Genomic DNA, 15814 nt, shown 5'->3' on the forward strand with positions numbered 1-15814 from the left:
TCATAAAATAGTTGAAATGGTTGATGTAAGGCGCAAATTATTATTTGGAACGTCTAGCCATAGATATAATATTTTATGTCATGTATGATGGCTCAGTCAGTTAATGGTTTGTTACAGAAGTCCTTATCTATCATTCAAGTCAAAAAGACCATTAAGACCTCCCAGTTTCTGCAGGTGCAGCGCCACATGGGAAAGGGAACTGAACATGCCTGCGCCCCTGAATGTTTTCCGTTGTCAACTGGGTTAACCATCGCACTCCAGATCATTAAGAACACAATGTATGAAGTTCTCAATCAATCAATCAATCAATCAAGCACATTTGTAAAGCGCGCTACTCACCCGCAAGGGTCTCAAGGTGCTGGGAGTGGGAGGGGAGGGGGGTGCTGCTACTGCACAAAGAGCCAGGTCTTGAGTTGCTTCCTGAAGGAGAGATGGTCCTGGGTCAGCCGTAGGGGGGTGGGGAGGGAGTTCCATGTCTTGGCCGCCAGGTAGGAGAAAGATCTTCCTCCGGTGGTGGTTTTGCGAATCCGTGAGACGGTGGCGAGGGCGAGGCTGGCGGAGCGGAGCTGGCGGTGGGTGTGTAGAACGTGAGGCGGTTGTTGAGGTATTTGGGGCCCATGTCGTGGAGAGCTTGTGTGCATGGGTGAGGAGCCTGAACGTGATCCTCTTGCTGACGGGGAGCCAGTGCAGGTCTCTCAGGTGGGCAGAGATGTGGCTGTGACGGGGGATGTCCAGGATGAGTTGTGCAGAGGCGTTCTGTATGCCCTGGAGTCTTTTCTGTAGTTTGGCTGTGGTTCCCGCATAGAGGGCGTTCCCGTAGTCCAGTCGGCTGCTGACGAGGGCCTGGGTTACCGCCTTTATGGTTATGGTGGGGATCCACCGGAAGATCTTTCGGAACATGCGTAGGGTGTTGAAACAGGATGACGAGACGGCGTTGACTTGCTTGGTCATCGTGGGGGAGGAGTCCAGGATGAAGCCCAGGTTGCGTGCGTGGTCCGTGGGCTTGGGGGCGGTGCCCAGTGCAGGGGGCCACCAGGAGTCGTCCCAGGCGGAGGGGGACGGGGGACGGTCCGAGGATGAGGACGTCCGTCTTGTCTGAGTTCAGTTTCAGACGGCTGAGCTTCATCCATTCCGCGACGTCTTTCATTCCTTCCTGGAGGCTGGCTCTGGCGGTGGCGGGTTAGTTGGTGAGGGAGAGGATAAGCTGGGTGTCGTCAGCGTAGGAGATGATGTTTAGGTTGTGTTGGCGTGCAATGGCTGCGAGGGGGCTCATGTAGATGTTGAAGAGGGTGGGGCTGAGCGAGGAGCCTTGATGAACGCCGCAGATGATCTTGGTGGCTGCTGAGCGGAAGGGGTGGAGGCGGACTCTCTGAGTTCTGTCGGAGAGGAAGGAGGTGATCCATTCCAGAGCTTTTCCTTGGATCCCGGCGTGGTGGAGGCGGGTTGTTAGGGTGTGGTGGCAGACTGTGTCAAATGACAGTCAAATTTGTAATGGAGAACTACAAAAAGCTCTTTGGTCTACCTCCATACCTCACCAGTCCTACACAGAAGGCAGCCCTATGGCAGCAGTTGGCTAATGCAGGGGAGGAGGATGTCAGTAGCATCACTGACATAAAAAAGAAGTGACAGGATGAGAGGAAACTCGTGAAGGAGAAGTTCTCCAGGATAGAGGTGACCTGAGCTCTCCCTGGTGAACAAAGTGGAACCCGTAACCATCTTACACTACATGAGTAGGACGTCTTTTCCACTGTTCAACCCCAGCATGGGCTGCTTGTGACTGAAGACCTGCCCTTTGTGCACCATCACCCACTATAACCAATGAAAGAGTGGATGTTATGCTATTCCTTTTTTTTTTTATAATTTCAAGCAGCCATTTAGAATAAACATTCCGCTTATAAACAACACAAACCATTATATAAAGAATATACTGCAGCATAATTCAATATACAAAAATTATATCGTTGGTCCATAAATTCAAATCCATTTTGACAAAGGAGACCAGAGATTCTGGCCAAATAGCTTTCTTCTTGCCCCTTTTGATTTGTATGCTGCTATCTCCAAATAATATGTAGAGAATAATCTAGATAGCCAATTGTTAAAAACTGGTGAATCTGGATCTAATCATTGAGCAGTGATACATAACTGAAAAATTGACATACAGATAAATAAGAACCCTTCCTCTGCTTCCGTCCTGCATCCAGCTTGATTTGCCTGCAAGCCCAAAATTACCATTTCTGCTGACAATTGCAAGCGAATCCCTAAACTAACATTTAAAAAATTTTGAACATCAGTATTAAATTGACTCAATTTGGGACTGTAAAAAAACTTATGAGCAGAGTCTGCAGCAGTACACCCACAACAATTGCATTTATCACCTCTTTTAGATTTCCATTTTGCCAATTTCGCAGGGGTGTAATATAAATCAAATATGGACATGAAATGTTGGCTTTTTAATGGACCATTAAATAAAACTTTGGTTGATAATTTGATTGCTCTAGTCATATCTATTTTGTCAGTTTCAAACTTTCTTTGCCATTTGACCTCAAAGGAACATAAATCATCGTCCAGCCTATTTAACAAAAGTTGGTAAATTGGGCCAATTTTAAGTTTAGCTCTTATAGCTTCCAATATGTCTATTCTATCCATCATTATTTGATGCATGATCCATCTTTGATGTAAAAAACTTCGTATTTGAAGATACTTGAAAAAATCTGTCCTAGCCAAATTATGTTTATGCTGCAAACAAATAAAAGAGGCAATTTGATCCCCCTGATGTAGATCTCCTAATATACGTATCCCTGCTGAGTACCATCTATCCATCACCTGATCCCTGAAGACATCCGGTAATACTATACAATTATTTGAAGGTGTGTAATAATTCAGGTTGGAATTCCAACCAAGTCTGCCTTTTAATTTTTTCCAAATTTCAAAAGCAGTCAATAAAATTTAGAATTTTGTTTTTTTGTAATAACTGGGCTCAATTATTCGAACTAAGCATTGTCTGGCCTCATCACCCAGTACCATTTCATAAATTGAAGGGCTGACAGGTTCTTCTATCATTACATCGTGAAAAATCAAAACACCCATGTGTTTCAAAAGTACAGCCCAGTAGTACAATTGAAAATTTGGGATCCTCCAACCTCCCCTGACTCTAGGTAATATACACCACTTCATTGCTCTCCTGGACCTACGATAACCCCAAAAAAACCTAGAGCAGTCTGTTGATCTTAACAAAAAAAGACGTTGGAAAAAGAAGAGGAATCGTGCGAAATAAATACAAAAATTTCGGAAAAATTAGCATTTTTAAGACATTGCTACAACCATATAAAGATAGGTGAAGGTTATTCAACCTTTCCAGCGTTTTGTTTACCGAACCTAGTATGGGATCCAGATTCAACCGCACTATATCATCTATTTTTGCTGAGATTTTGATACCCAAGTATAAAGCTTCAGAAGAAAGACACATATCTTTTTGACGACCTGCTTCTGAATGAATTAGCTGCGTTTTGGAAATATTTAATTTATAACCCGAATATCCCCCACATTTTTCAGCTGCTTCCACTATCTTTGGTAACGCGGTCTTAATATCTGAAGTTACAATAGCAACGTCATCTGCATATGCAAACACCTTGTATGCTATCTGATGTATCTGGACCGGGATGATTCCTGCTTCCCTTTCCAATCTATTTTAAAAAGTCTCAATATATAAGGCGAATAACAAGGGGGAACAAGGACAACCTTGACTCGTCCCCCATGTTATTGCTAAGTTACCCAAAAGATCTCCGGAGATACGAATTGCAGCCTTCGGATAGCTATACAATGCCTGTATTGCGTTAATGAATTCCTTAGGGAATCCCTTCCAGTTTAAGGTAGACCATAAAAACTTCCAGGAAACCCTTTCAAATGCTTTTTCCGCATCTAACAGGGCTACCGCAACAGGAGATATTGTAGCTTGTGCCCAATCCAGGAGAGAGACAATCCTTATCACATGGTCTATTGTATCTCGATTTAAAATAAATCCATGCTGTCTTTTTGAAACTAGACTAGGCATGAAATCATTCAGTCTGTTAGCCAGTATCTTTGAATAGACCTTACTGTCCGCGTTAATAAGCAAAATTGGTCTGTATGAAGCCATATCAGTATCAGCCTTACCTTTTTTCTTAAAAACTACGATAGTTGCCTTAGACCAAGATTCTGGGGGATTGCACAAAAAAGCTTGTTGACATAGTTCTATTAATTCTATTTTTAGTGTTTTTCTAAAAGTGCGATAAAATTCGAGGGGAATACTATCCGGTCCCATAGCTTTGCCTCAAGCTAGACCTAGTAAGGCTGCTTCAATTTGTTCCCAGGTTATAGGAGTGGTTAACAATGCTTTTTGTGTTTCTGTAAGTTCTATAGTATCTAGATCCTCCAAATATTCCACAGCCCCGTTCTCCCCTAACACCTCGTCTACTGGTTCGCTATATAATAATTGATCAAAATCTTGAAAAGCTTCTAATATCCCAGCTTTCGTCTCTTGCATGACCCCGTTCAAATCCAGAATCTTTCAAATATCATTAAAGACTGCTTTCTGACGTAGTCTTTTTGCCAAAATTCTTCCAGTTTGTTCACTAAATTCATAGGAATCTGCCTTATATTGTCTATATTTAAGTGCAATTTGATCAGCTATGTTAGAATACACTGTAGCCTTTTTAATAGTTAAATCTCGTTGTGCCGCTACAATATCGTGACCTAGTCTAATCTCATCAGCAAACTTACGCTCTGCTAACATAACCATGTCTGTTTCATTCGCAGGGGTGCCGCTACTGCTCTTCGAGCAGTAGCGGCACCCCCCTCCCCTCAGCGCCTTGAGACCCTCACGGGTAAGTAGCGCGCTTTAAAGTACTCTGATTGACTGATTGATTGATTCTTGAATTTAGTACATCTTATTTTACGTCGAAAATTCGTATAACTAAGGGTTTCTCTCCTAACTGTCGCCTTAAAGGCACCCCAAACTATCTTCTTTGATGCAGTGTTTTTACTGATTTTAAAAAACTCCTGTATGACTTTGGCCATATGTTGACAATAATCTTCATCCAATAATAAATTTCTTTCAAAAGACCAGGTGCCGCTCCCATCTCTTGTGTGTGAACCCAGAGTTAATTCAAGTATTAAAGGGTTATGGTCTGATATGAGTTTTGGCAAAATCTCTATATTGACTTTTGTGAGAAATTGCCTGATATGCAGTGCTCACTATTCTAGTGATCACTATGTATCAGTCCAAATAACCCTTATTGATGATTGGTTGTAAGTCAACTTTAGACCAGCTATCCTAGTAGCATGGACAAGAGCAGTCTTTTGGCTAAACTCTAGAGGGCGTGTTAAGCCAGCTGTTATACCATCACATATACCCCTTGAACAGCAAGTGAAAGGACACCACACAAGTTGTTATGAAAATAAAAGGATATTTATTATAACACAACAGTCCTGGACTCTTTATGAGGACAGGGCGCTAAGCACAATACAAAGCTCTTAAAGAAATACTGAAAGTCGCACAATTTACACAAATGCCCGAGGGGCACGAAAAACCATATACTCTGAAAGTGGAATGCGAAATTACTAGCAGGTAAGTACTACTCTAATAGACTTTAGAAACGCTGGACCTACAATGCTGAACCCTTAGATTAGAAGCAGGAGGCCTAGGGACGTTGTGTGCAGAGTGGAAACTCTCACGCGTAATGCGGGAAAAAGTCTATGGTTGCTAGAAATTACAAAGTTAGTGTTCTCGGGCGAACCCGACTAGGTAGGTCAAAAACGAAAGTGGATCTAGACACTTAGAGAGTTGTTCTACGCTGGAGCACTGTGGTACTCGGTTTACCTAGCTCAGGGGCTGCGGCTGCATAGGGTTCAAGTGTCGTCGGAAAAACTCATTGACGAACCAGGAGCCTGAAGTGGAAGTTGCTGGCAGGCGACCAGTGAAGATGTTCCGGGCTGATCCAAGGACTGGGTCAGCTGAAGAAGAGTACCTGTAAGCAGAGGGGACCAAGTTCTGAATCTCTAGCCAGTGATTAGATGGGCACCAGGATGGCACCGGATGAAGTCACCTCGACCAGGTGAGTGGGCGACGCTGGGCTCTGCAGTCTCTCGGACCAGGAGGCGTTGTCGGTGACCAGGATGGAGGTGCGAGCTGTCCCACGAAGGTATCTGCTGTCGGCGATGCTGGACCCAGGATTGGGGCAACAACTCTTGGCAAATGCAAGCCCACGCGGTGGACTCAAAATGGCGTCTGGAGTGGACCAGGAGGGTCCGGGGTGCTTCTCTGTTGGAGGGAAGCAAGGGCCAGTCTGGAGCAACCAGACCAGCGATGGAAGTGTCGTCGTTCGTCGTCAAGAGGGCAACAAGCCAGCAGGCAAGTAGCCGGACAACGCGGTGAGCAGTAAAGAGCAGAAGGGCCCCACGCAGATCTCGTGGATGCTGGGGGGCTGGACTTCGGTGCTGGAGCTGCTCAGGGTTAGGGCTTCTTAAACCCCAAAGCACTCACTCAAGGATCCATCGGCGGTCGTGCTGGATAAGTGTAGTGCAGTTCTGAAGATGGCCGGTCCCTCGAGGTCTCGTCACACCCACGGATCTCAGCTGGGCTGATGATGTAGGTAGAGGTCAGAGGTGCCAGGGAAGCCAGGTCTCGTCGTGGTGGTCGGTCTGGTTCCGGAGGAAGGTCGTGCAGCAAACCGCAGGTTACTTAGTTGGTGCCCGCAGATGCAGGGTGACTACTCCTTAGTCACAAGGGAGAAATCTTGAGAAGAAGTCTTGAGTTCCTTTCGTAGAAAGTAGTTTCAGGATTCAAAGATGATCTAATTTGGAAGGGTCCCCGCTCCTACCTTTATTCTAAAGAAAGGGGCTGGTACGCGACTAGGTCCTGCCCATGGGTGGGACCAAGAAGGGGGGTGGTTACACCCCTCTCCCATGCCGGACTTTCCCCAGCTCAGGGGCTGGTGTGCCCCTGGAACTGGTTCAAGCCGGCCTATGCATAGTGAGCACCGGGGTGCCACTTGCAGTCACTCTCCTCTAAAGCCCTGCCTACCCAGGATACACAAAACCCTGTCTGGGATGGTGCTAGCACCGCCCCTGACAGGAAACCCTTTGTCCAAGCTCTCTTTGCTGGAAGGACTCCCAGCAGCAGGAGGTCAGACTTGTGTCTGTGGTGGCAGCATCCATTTTGTGATGCTGAGGCTTGAGTTAACTTTAACCGGGGTTCACAGATACATACATGTCGTGTCCCTCTAGAAGGGTGGAATGCTAACCCCGTCGCCAGAATTGGCGAGGGGTTAGTATTCCAATTCGTATGACACCTTACTTGACATGTTTTGATAAAGCGATACCAGAGTTGGCATATAACCTCAAGGATTATAATGCACTTAAGAGTATATGGTATGCGTTATCATGGAACAGCTATTAGGACTTGGTTCCGCAAGCTGCAAACGGGCTCAGCTCATGCCAGAGCACCATCTCACATGATTCCAAGCACTCTGCCTTCAGGATTGTTAAGGCCTGCCATAGGAGTGACTGATAGGAATCTGTGTGTCCATTTTAGGGTTAGATATAGGTATACTATATCTAAAGCAAAGGGTGATTACACCACCTTGCCCCAGCTGTCGTGCAGCCAGTTGTGTCAGATTTAGATGGCCAGCCAGGGGTGGCATAATACATGCTGCAGCTGGTAGGCCCTGGGTACACCTATGCCCTGAGTTACAGGGTCTGATAAGGTGGCCCAGTACCAATTGGTAAATGCACCTAAGGTACACGTGTCAATTTAGTGAGAGAACAGCTAGGCTGTGGGTCTGATTAGCAGGCCCACAGCCAGGGAAGTCGTAAACCAGTGAAGCAAAAAGCAAAAATCTGGGGTGATCATAGGATTGCAGACCCTACTCTCCTACAACTTTTCCTATAAATTGCTGCGAAATGAAAAAATAATCCAAGCGAACAAATTTTTTGTGCGGGGCTGAGAAAAAAGTATATCCTGATTCTTTTGCACGAAGTGTATTCCACACATCATTAAGCCCATGTTCTAGAATTAGTTCACATAGGGCCCTAAAAGTCCGATGTTTTCTTCCAACATACCCCACATTCTTTTTAATATCAAAATCCGCCTCCAAATGAATATTCAGATCCCCACACATAATCACTGGTTGAGGCCATTGAGCTAGTTCGGAATTGATAAAATTCATAAGCTCAGAATCGTCCAAATTCGGACCATATATAGTACACAACGTGAATCTAGTCTCATTAAGCTTAAATTCTCCCATAACCCATCTCCCTCATTTATCTTCCAAAGTCTTTAAACAAGCCCCTAAGCCCCGTTTCATAAGAATAGCTACCCCTCTCTTAATCCCTGTTTGTTTTGAGCATACAACTAACTCTAACCCTACATTTTTCAGGCAACCCCTCTTTTTCCAAGCAATATGCGTTTCTTGTAAGCATAATATATCAATTTGTGATAATTGAATTATTTTGGAGAGTACGTCCCTTTTCTTAGAGTCATTGAGCCCACTGATATTGAGCGTGCATATCCTTAGTTTCCTATCCATTTTTCAAAAAATCGTAAATTCCTTCTTATCAAAATATATATTTGTTCTAAATATGTAACATGCCTCTTTTTAATATCTGTGGAGGAATTCACCATACAATGTAGCTTCAAAAAAACGAATTCAAATTTCCTACAAGAAAGGACTGCTGCTGACTTATCACCCCCCCACCACCATTCCCTCTCCTCCATCTCCCCTCCCTTCTTCCTAACCCCCTCCCCCTTCTCCTCCCACCACACCCAACCCACCATATGAGGCACAAGGACTATTAGTCCCTGAGTATATGGAGTGCCCCCCGCCCCCTTAGCTAGGTTGAGAAAGAGAATATCATTTTCATTAAACTTAGCTTAGAATACCCTTGAGCTGGGTGTTCACGCACAAAACCCACATGAATTGCCGGCTAATCACATCATAAAGAAAACAAATATTCCTTAGCCTCAATCTCAGAAAAAAAACCTAGTTTGTCCTTTTACAATAATCTTTAACTTAGCCGGGTTCTGAAGATAAACCAGCGCTTCCTTTTCTTGAAACCCCGGAATAAGCTGACGTAGATGCCAACGTTTAGATACAGTAGCCTGACAAAAATCAGGTCAAACAAAGAAATTACAGCCTTTTCCCTGTCTTTTTTTGTCGGGCCTAGCTAGCCCAAAAACCGCTTCTCTCGCAAAAAAATTGCTAAACCGAACAAGGATAGCTCTTGGGCGATCATCCTCTCTTTGTACTCCTCTTTTAATGGTAAACGGAAACCGGTGCGCCCTCTGTATCTCTGTGGTCCAGTTCCAAAGAGTCAGTTCTGGAAATGCCTCTGAGAAAAGTTCGCAAACAAATTTACAGACATCAGACTCTTCTTTTCTCTCTGGGACCCCCAAAATTCGTAAATTTTTCCTGCGTGCTTGGTTTTCCAAATCTGAAAGCTTGAAACTAATATCATCTTGTTGGGCTTTTATGGAATTCATTTCTAGCTTCTGAGTGGCCAAATCATCCTCCAATGTCGATATTCTTGTTTCTGCTTTCGTCATTCTGAGCGAGGTATCAGAACATATTTTAATAACTCGCTGTACAGCATTCTGCACCTTACGACACGTCGCATGTGTGCAAGTATTTTCCAGTTTTATTTCCGCTCTATGTTCCATCATGGTCTGATAAATCATAGACAATGTTACTTCCTGCTCCGGGCTCTGCTCATCTGGCCTCAGGATTTCGTCTGACCTAAGAACTTCTTCAGAAGGAGCACCCAGTGAATTAAGTTCTGGGGAGGCCACGCCTATATCCAAGGATTTATTTTTAGTGTTCCGGGTCTTTCTGGCTCTATATTTCTTGACTGTAGTTATAATTGTTCCTGGAGAAGTCTCGCTTATTCTCAGCTCATCATCCACACTGCTACCATCATCTTGATAGTCAGCCCAATCTTTGCTTATACTTTCATCCGATGAGTGATCTGACATTGAACAGAAATTGTCAGCAATAACCTGAGAACCTGTCAGATCCTGTAAAGAAGCACCCTCATTTAACACCAGTAAGTCTATCTCAGAGACAAGATTATCCAAGCTGCCAGTGATTCCTTCCACCGAAGAATTCATGGGGACTCCAGCTCCCATAATGCCACTCACTGGAGCTATTCCATTAATAACTTCTGCTTCTCTATCTTTTCCTAGGTCAGTGGATAGTGAATTTGCTGCAACACTTAATGAACCCGCATCTCGAGGGGGATGTGCCCCCAGAACAGGGGAGGGAATCAAACAGGTTTCTTTATTTGCGATGCTAGGAGCACATTGTGCTGAGGTCTCAATACTCAGTGACTGTGATTGTGCGTTCTTAGAGAGCTGTTTTTCAAATAACGCTGGCAAAGTTTGTGCCCCTGGTTTACCAGAACGAACAGCTATACTTGCCTTTGCAGAACGCTCAACCCCTTTCTTTTGATTTATGAGTGAGGGAGTCTGTGCAGCTGTCTTCCCGTATTCTCCCATCCCTCCCGTCTCTCCTGCTACTCCATCATTGCTATTTTCCATACCTTCAATCAATACAGGCTGTGCTTTTGTTTTCCCGCTTCTGGTAGTCAGCTTCGGAGGCATTCTTCTCTGTGCTCCTCCACTCCCACGAACTACTCGCAAGTGTAGTCCCACAAAGAAAGCCGGAAAACGCCAGACCGGCGCTCTCAACGCTCCAGAAATCAGAAGCATGCAAACCATCCGACACTCTGCAGTGGGCGGTGATATACCTCAGCCTTCGCCGGCAGACTTCTCTCAGCAAAGCTGGTAAGTCAGACAAATGTTATGCTATTCCTGAAGTGACTTATTCGGTCACATGAATAATATGCACAAATTGTAAATTGAAACTGTCTCTCTTCTGAGGAGACAGATACTGTGAAATGTGTAATCGTCACCTTTGCGTACTACACAACACTGGGAGAGCAAGGAGCACTTGACCATCCAGACACTGCGTTACAGGCACGTAATTCTTTTGCTTGTGATTGTATTTTTTGTCTTTGCAGGTTTTTTTCCTTTCTCACACTGGACGAAAGGACACCAACTGTAAGTACACGGTTGGGTTCCTGTGATCGAGGGTTGGGTACACCTTATCGTGAGTACACCGCCCAGGTCACGCACACTTGGTCCTGACGAAAACCTGGCAGTTCCTTATACAGTTTGAAACATGTAGAGCGTTTTTCTTTGCAATATTTCTCCACCTTTTACAGATACTAATGGTCAATTAAACAGATACAAGTATATTAGCAACTTTTTAACATTGTCCAGTAGCTCCAGAATAAAAAATGTTCAAGCGAGTTATATCTGGCCAATTTTTAACTCACTTATTCACCTACACTCACAAAAAAATAACCAGCTCCACTGTAGTCGGGTGTCGAAGCACACCCGGATGGCATTTAGCTGTTCGGGTGGGACCCCGATGATGAAGCATGTCACCAACTAGGTTGGTGAGTGAGGGATCTTCTAAAAATGATTTTAACTAGCGCTCCGCTGCACAAAGCGCAGAGGCGCTCTTTTAATCTTCAAACTTTTTGGTTCTTATTATTTCCCCCGGATTCTTGGACGCTTACCTGCTCACTCCTCCTGAGTGCACCGGCAGCCGGCTGAGCGCTGATCGCATCGGCGGGCTCTCAGCGGCTGGGGGCGCCATCTTGGGCTGGGTTGCTCGGGTGAGGCGAGGCCAGGGTCATCTTCGCCACACCCCCCGAGTACCGCCCCTACTTAGGAGCACAGAATCCTGCAACCCGCGGCTATAGCAGGCTGGTGACCCAGTGGCAGGGGGTCCACGCCTGTAGCTGAGGAAGCTGCAATACGTACTTTTCAGGAAGAGACGCTGATTTTAACTAGCGCTCCGCTGCACAAAGCGCAGAGGCGCGCTTTTAATCTTCAAACTTTTTGGTTCTTATTATTTCCCCCGGATTCTTGGACGCTTACCTGCTCACTCCTTCTGAGTGCACCGGCAGCCGGCTGAGCGCTGATCGCATCGGCGGGCTCTCAGCGGCTGGGGCGCCATCTTGGGCTGGGTTGCTCGGGTGAGGCGAGGCCAGGGTCATCTTCGCCACACCCCCCCCGAGTACCGCCCCTACTTAAACGGTCCATTATGTGTCAGCGCAGCGAACAAGCGCAGCGGGCGCGACGGAGGCGCGCCGGAGTTGCGCCTGAGTTAAGCCCGTCTGCGCCCGTCCGCGGCCGACCGGGACCCGGGCCCACCCCCCCTAGCCATTTTGTCAAGTACTCGTCTTTGAAACTTTTAAGCCTGCGTTCTCATACTCCCTACGGTCCTTGCCAGTACTCACTATCTCCACATATATTGACACGTATCCAACGGCTAGGACTCTCTCCCCCCCCCATCCCAGCGAACGACGCTCAGCCTCTTTTACCATCTACTTCTGAGCTTCAAACTGTACCCTCTGCAACGCACAGTTTGCGCTGTTACTACCTCAACACCCGGTCCTTGGTCTAAAACCAAATTGACATTTTCCTATTCCTGAAGGAGGCAAAACCTGACATCCTTTTACTTGCTGAAACTTGGTTAACCCCTCACTCCCTCCCCGATATTCTTGTAGCACTCCCCGCAGAATATTATATGTTGACAGCCAATCGTACATCCGGGAAGGCGGGAGGTGGCGTAGCAGCTATAATCCTGAAATCCCTTCATTTTAGGGAACTACCCTCTCTGACCCTTCCGGACACTGAGAACCTGGTGATTAAGCTTGACACTGAAAGTGGGTCCCTCATCCTGGTGCTGATATAACGCCCTCCCCAATACATGGCCAAGTATCCATCTCTTTTGGCTGAGCAGCTGGCTTCATACGTAGTCAGCTACTCTAAAATCATCCTTATTGGGGACCTAAACTACTGGTTCGACAGCACTGACACAGACACTCAAGCTGCCGAACTAAAAGACCTGCTCACAGACCTTAATTTAACCCAGCACATTCACTCACCTACCCACCAGAAAGGTCACAGCCTTGACCAAATCTGGATGCACAACTTACCACTACCCAACCCTGTTATCAGTCCATGTATATGGTCGGATCATTTCGTTATTCATTTCACATTAGAAATACGAGGGAATGTCAAGTCCAGACCATGCAAGGGCAAAGAATTCCGTAAATGGAAATCTATGGACCTTCCGGGATTCATTGATGCTCTAAGCAAAACTGTACCTTTGCCGCACGATGACCTGGACACTGGTGAGAGAGCGCTGTCAAATTGGCTACGCCACGCAGCTGATCTCTCAGCCCCCTGGTACTGGTCTCTAGTATTAGAGGGATGACGCCCACAAATAGTTTACCCAAGAACTGAAAGATCTTAAATTAGGGGTACGACAAAAGGAACAGAAATGGAGACAAAATTACTCCTAAAGTAAAGATGTATTTAATATAGTTAATGAGCTCTGCGACGATGATAGGACAGCTCCCTCAATAGCTCCCACCCAGAAGTTGTGTAACTCTCTGAATGAATACTTCAGAGAGAAAATCGTAACTATAAAACGCAACATTGCAAGTTCTCCTAAATCATCTCCTTTGGATGATATTTTTAATAATCCCACTACATTAGATGCCCTCCCTGCCATAGACTCTAAAACTTTTTCTGCTCTCCTGGCACGTGTCAAGTCTGGCTCGCCCGACGACATCTGCCCACCCTACATCTTCACAGAAATAGGGCATTCTATCCCTCATGGGATCCTTCCTCTGCTTAATGATTCACTCGATCAGGGAAAGGTACCTGCAGGGTTTAAACATGCTCTACTCATTCCCTTGATTAAAAAACCCGGCCTGGATCCTCATGATCCATCAAACTATCGCCCGATATCCTTGTTGCCATTCCTTTCAAAGATCCTGGAGGCACATGTTGCTAGCTGTCTCTCTAGTTTCGTTGAAACCACTGGATATCTAGAACCCAATCAAGCTAGGTTTCGACCGGGGCATTCTACCGAGATGGTGACATTGGCGGTCCAGAATGTACTAAGATGCAACGCGGACAAGGACATTCACCAAGCACTAGTACTTCTTGACTTGTCGGCCGCGTTCGACACGGTCGACCACACCATCTTGGTCGACCGTGCCGAACAGGCGGGCCTTAGAGGCTCGGCATTGAGATGGCTGAAGTCATTTATCTCGGAACGTACCCAGGCAGTGAGATTAGGAACCTTTACAGCCCCTAAAATTAAAAATGAATGTGGAGTCCCTCAGGGCTCGTCCTTGTCCCCACTTTTATTTAATTTGTATTTACGACCCCTGTTGTTTTCATTAAAAAAGTTTAGAGCCTTAATTTTTAACTATGCAGATGATCTGCAACTGATCTTCCGTCTGGACTCCCCTGGTGCGGCCACCGAATTTCGGGAGGCCATGGTCCACATTCAGAGATGGATGAGCCTAAATCACCTGAAACCCAACCCAGGCAAAACTGAATTGATTTTGCCTGGGAAGAGTGAACTGTACTGGGGGCCACATTTTTGGCCTCCAGAAATGGGAAATCCTCCAGCTAAGTCCCAAACAGTAAAAAGCCTAGGGGTCACTTTTAACGAAGATCTTTCGCTTAAAAGTTAGGTAGGGATTGTGGTATCTTCAAGCTTTTTTCAACTTCGTAAGATCAAGAAGATTGCCCACCTATTAACCCACCCTGCTCTGATCCAAGTCATCATCGCTCTTGTGCTGTCCCGCTTGGACTATTCCAACAGCTTGTATTTGGGTCTTCCAGCTGGGCAGCTCAAGAGACTTCAACTGGTTCAGAACCAAGCGGCCAGGCTGATTTGTAAGATTCCCAAATGGCAGTCCATCAGGCCGGGACTGGCCAGTCTCCACTGGTTGCCAGTAGCACAGAGAGCAACATTTAAAGCTGGATGCATTATCTTTAGGGCTCTACAAGGTAAGGGCCCTGGATTTATTAGCAGCCTGCTTGTTAGTTACACCCCCTCTCGTGCTCTCCGCTCAGGTCAAAAGAACTTGTTAGTGGTGCCTCGTATTAGGAAACAACGCCAGGGAGGCGGATCTTTTCACTTCTTGGCCTCCTCCCTGTGGAACTCTCTGCCAATGACGCTGAGACTTCATGAAGACCTACTAGCTTTCAGACAGGCTTTTAAAACTTGGCTCTTTAGGCAAGCCTACCCATAGTTAACTCTGTCTCTCCCTGCTATATGTTATGTCTTTGCAAATCTTCCTACAGCGCCATGAAGCCTATGGGCGTACGTGCGCTTAATACATTTAATTTAACATAACATAACATAAAAAAGGATAATTTCCTTTTTTGTGCAGTTTCTCTCCCCACATTCTGAGACCTTGACAGGTCTTGTGGTGGTACTCCTCCTATTGTTTGTTTATTTGACCATTAAGGGGACCAGGAGTATTCCCCTCCACATAGTGGAAATTCCATTCTCTCTCCTGTTGTTTTACAGACCTTATTGTGATGTCAGGTAATTTGTGATGGTTAAACAATGGCTCAAATTCACAAAGAGCCTCTGCACTCCAGACAGAATCTCCGCAATGAGAAACTGCAGTGCGAAGATTCCATCATGATTTCGGAGGCTCTTTGTGAATCAGGCCTAATTACTTTATGTTTGTGCAAATATTCATGGTGAATTCTACTCTCAAATGTTTCATTTTGTGTGTCACACTACGAGTCCCACAGAATTTTAAATTTTACCTTCCAATTTCTTCTTCAGAAACAGTTGACCATCTCTGCTGGTGATTTCAATTAAGTTTTGTGACAGGCACATGGCATTGTGAATGAATTAGTAAACATCATTGTTGCAATATAAATGTA

At 45.6% G+C, this 15814-nt stretch overlaps 1 protein-coding gene across 1 annotated transcript in view; it reads right to left on the bottom strand.

Annotated features, from left to right (window-relative positions):
• PRR13 (proline rich 13) overlaps positions 1 to 15814 on the bottom strand; it is a 184006-nt gene that overhangs the window by 157018 nt on the left and 11174 nt on the right. The gene's annotated exons all lie outside the window — the stretch shown is intronic.

This window comes from Lissotriton vulgaris, chromosome 1_1, assembly GCF_964263255.1.
Source record: "Lissotriton vulgaris chromosome 1_1, aLisVul1.2, whole genome shotgun sequence".
In the NCBI taxonomy this organism is placed as follows: domain Eukaryota; kingdom Metazoa; phylum Chordata; class Amphibia; order Caudata; family Salamandridae; genus Lissotriton; species Lissotriton vulgaris.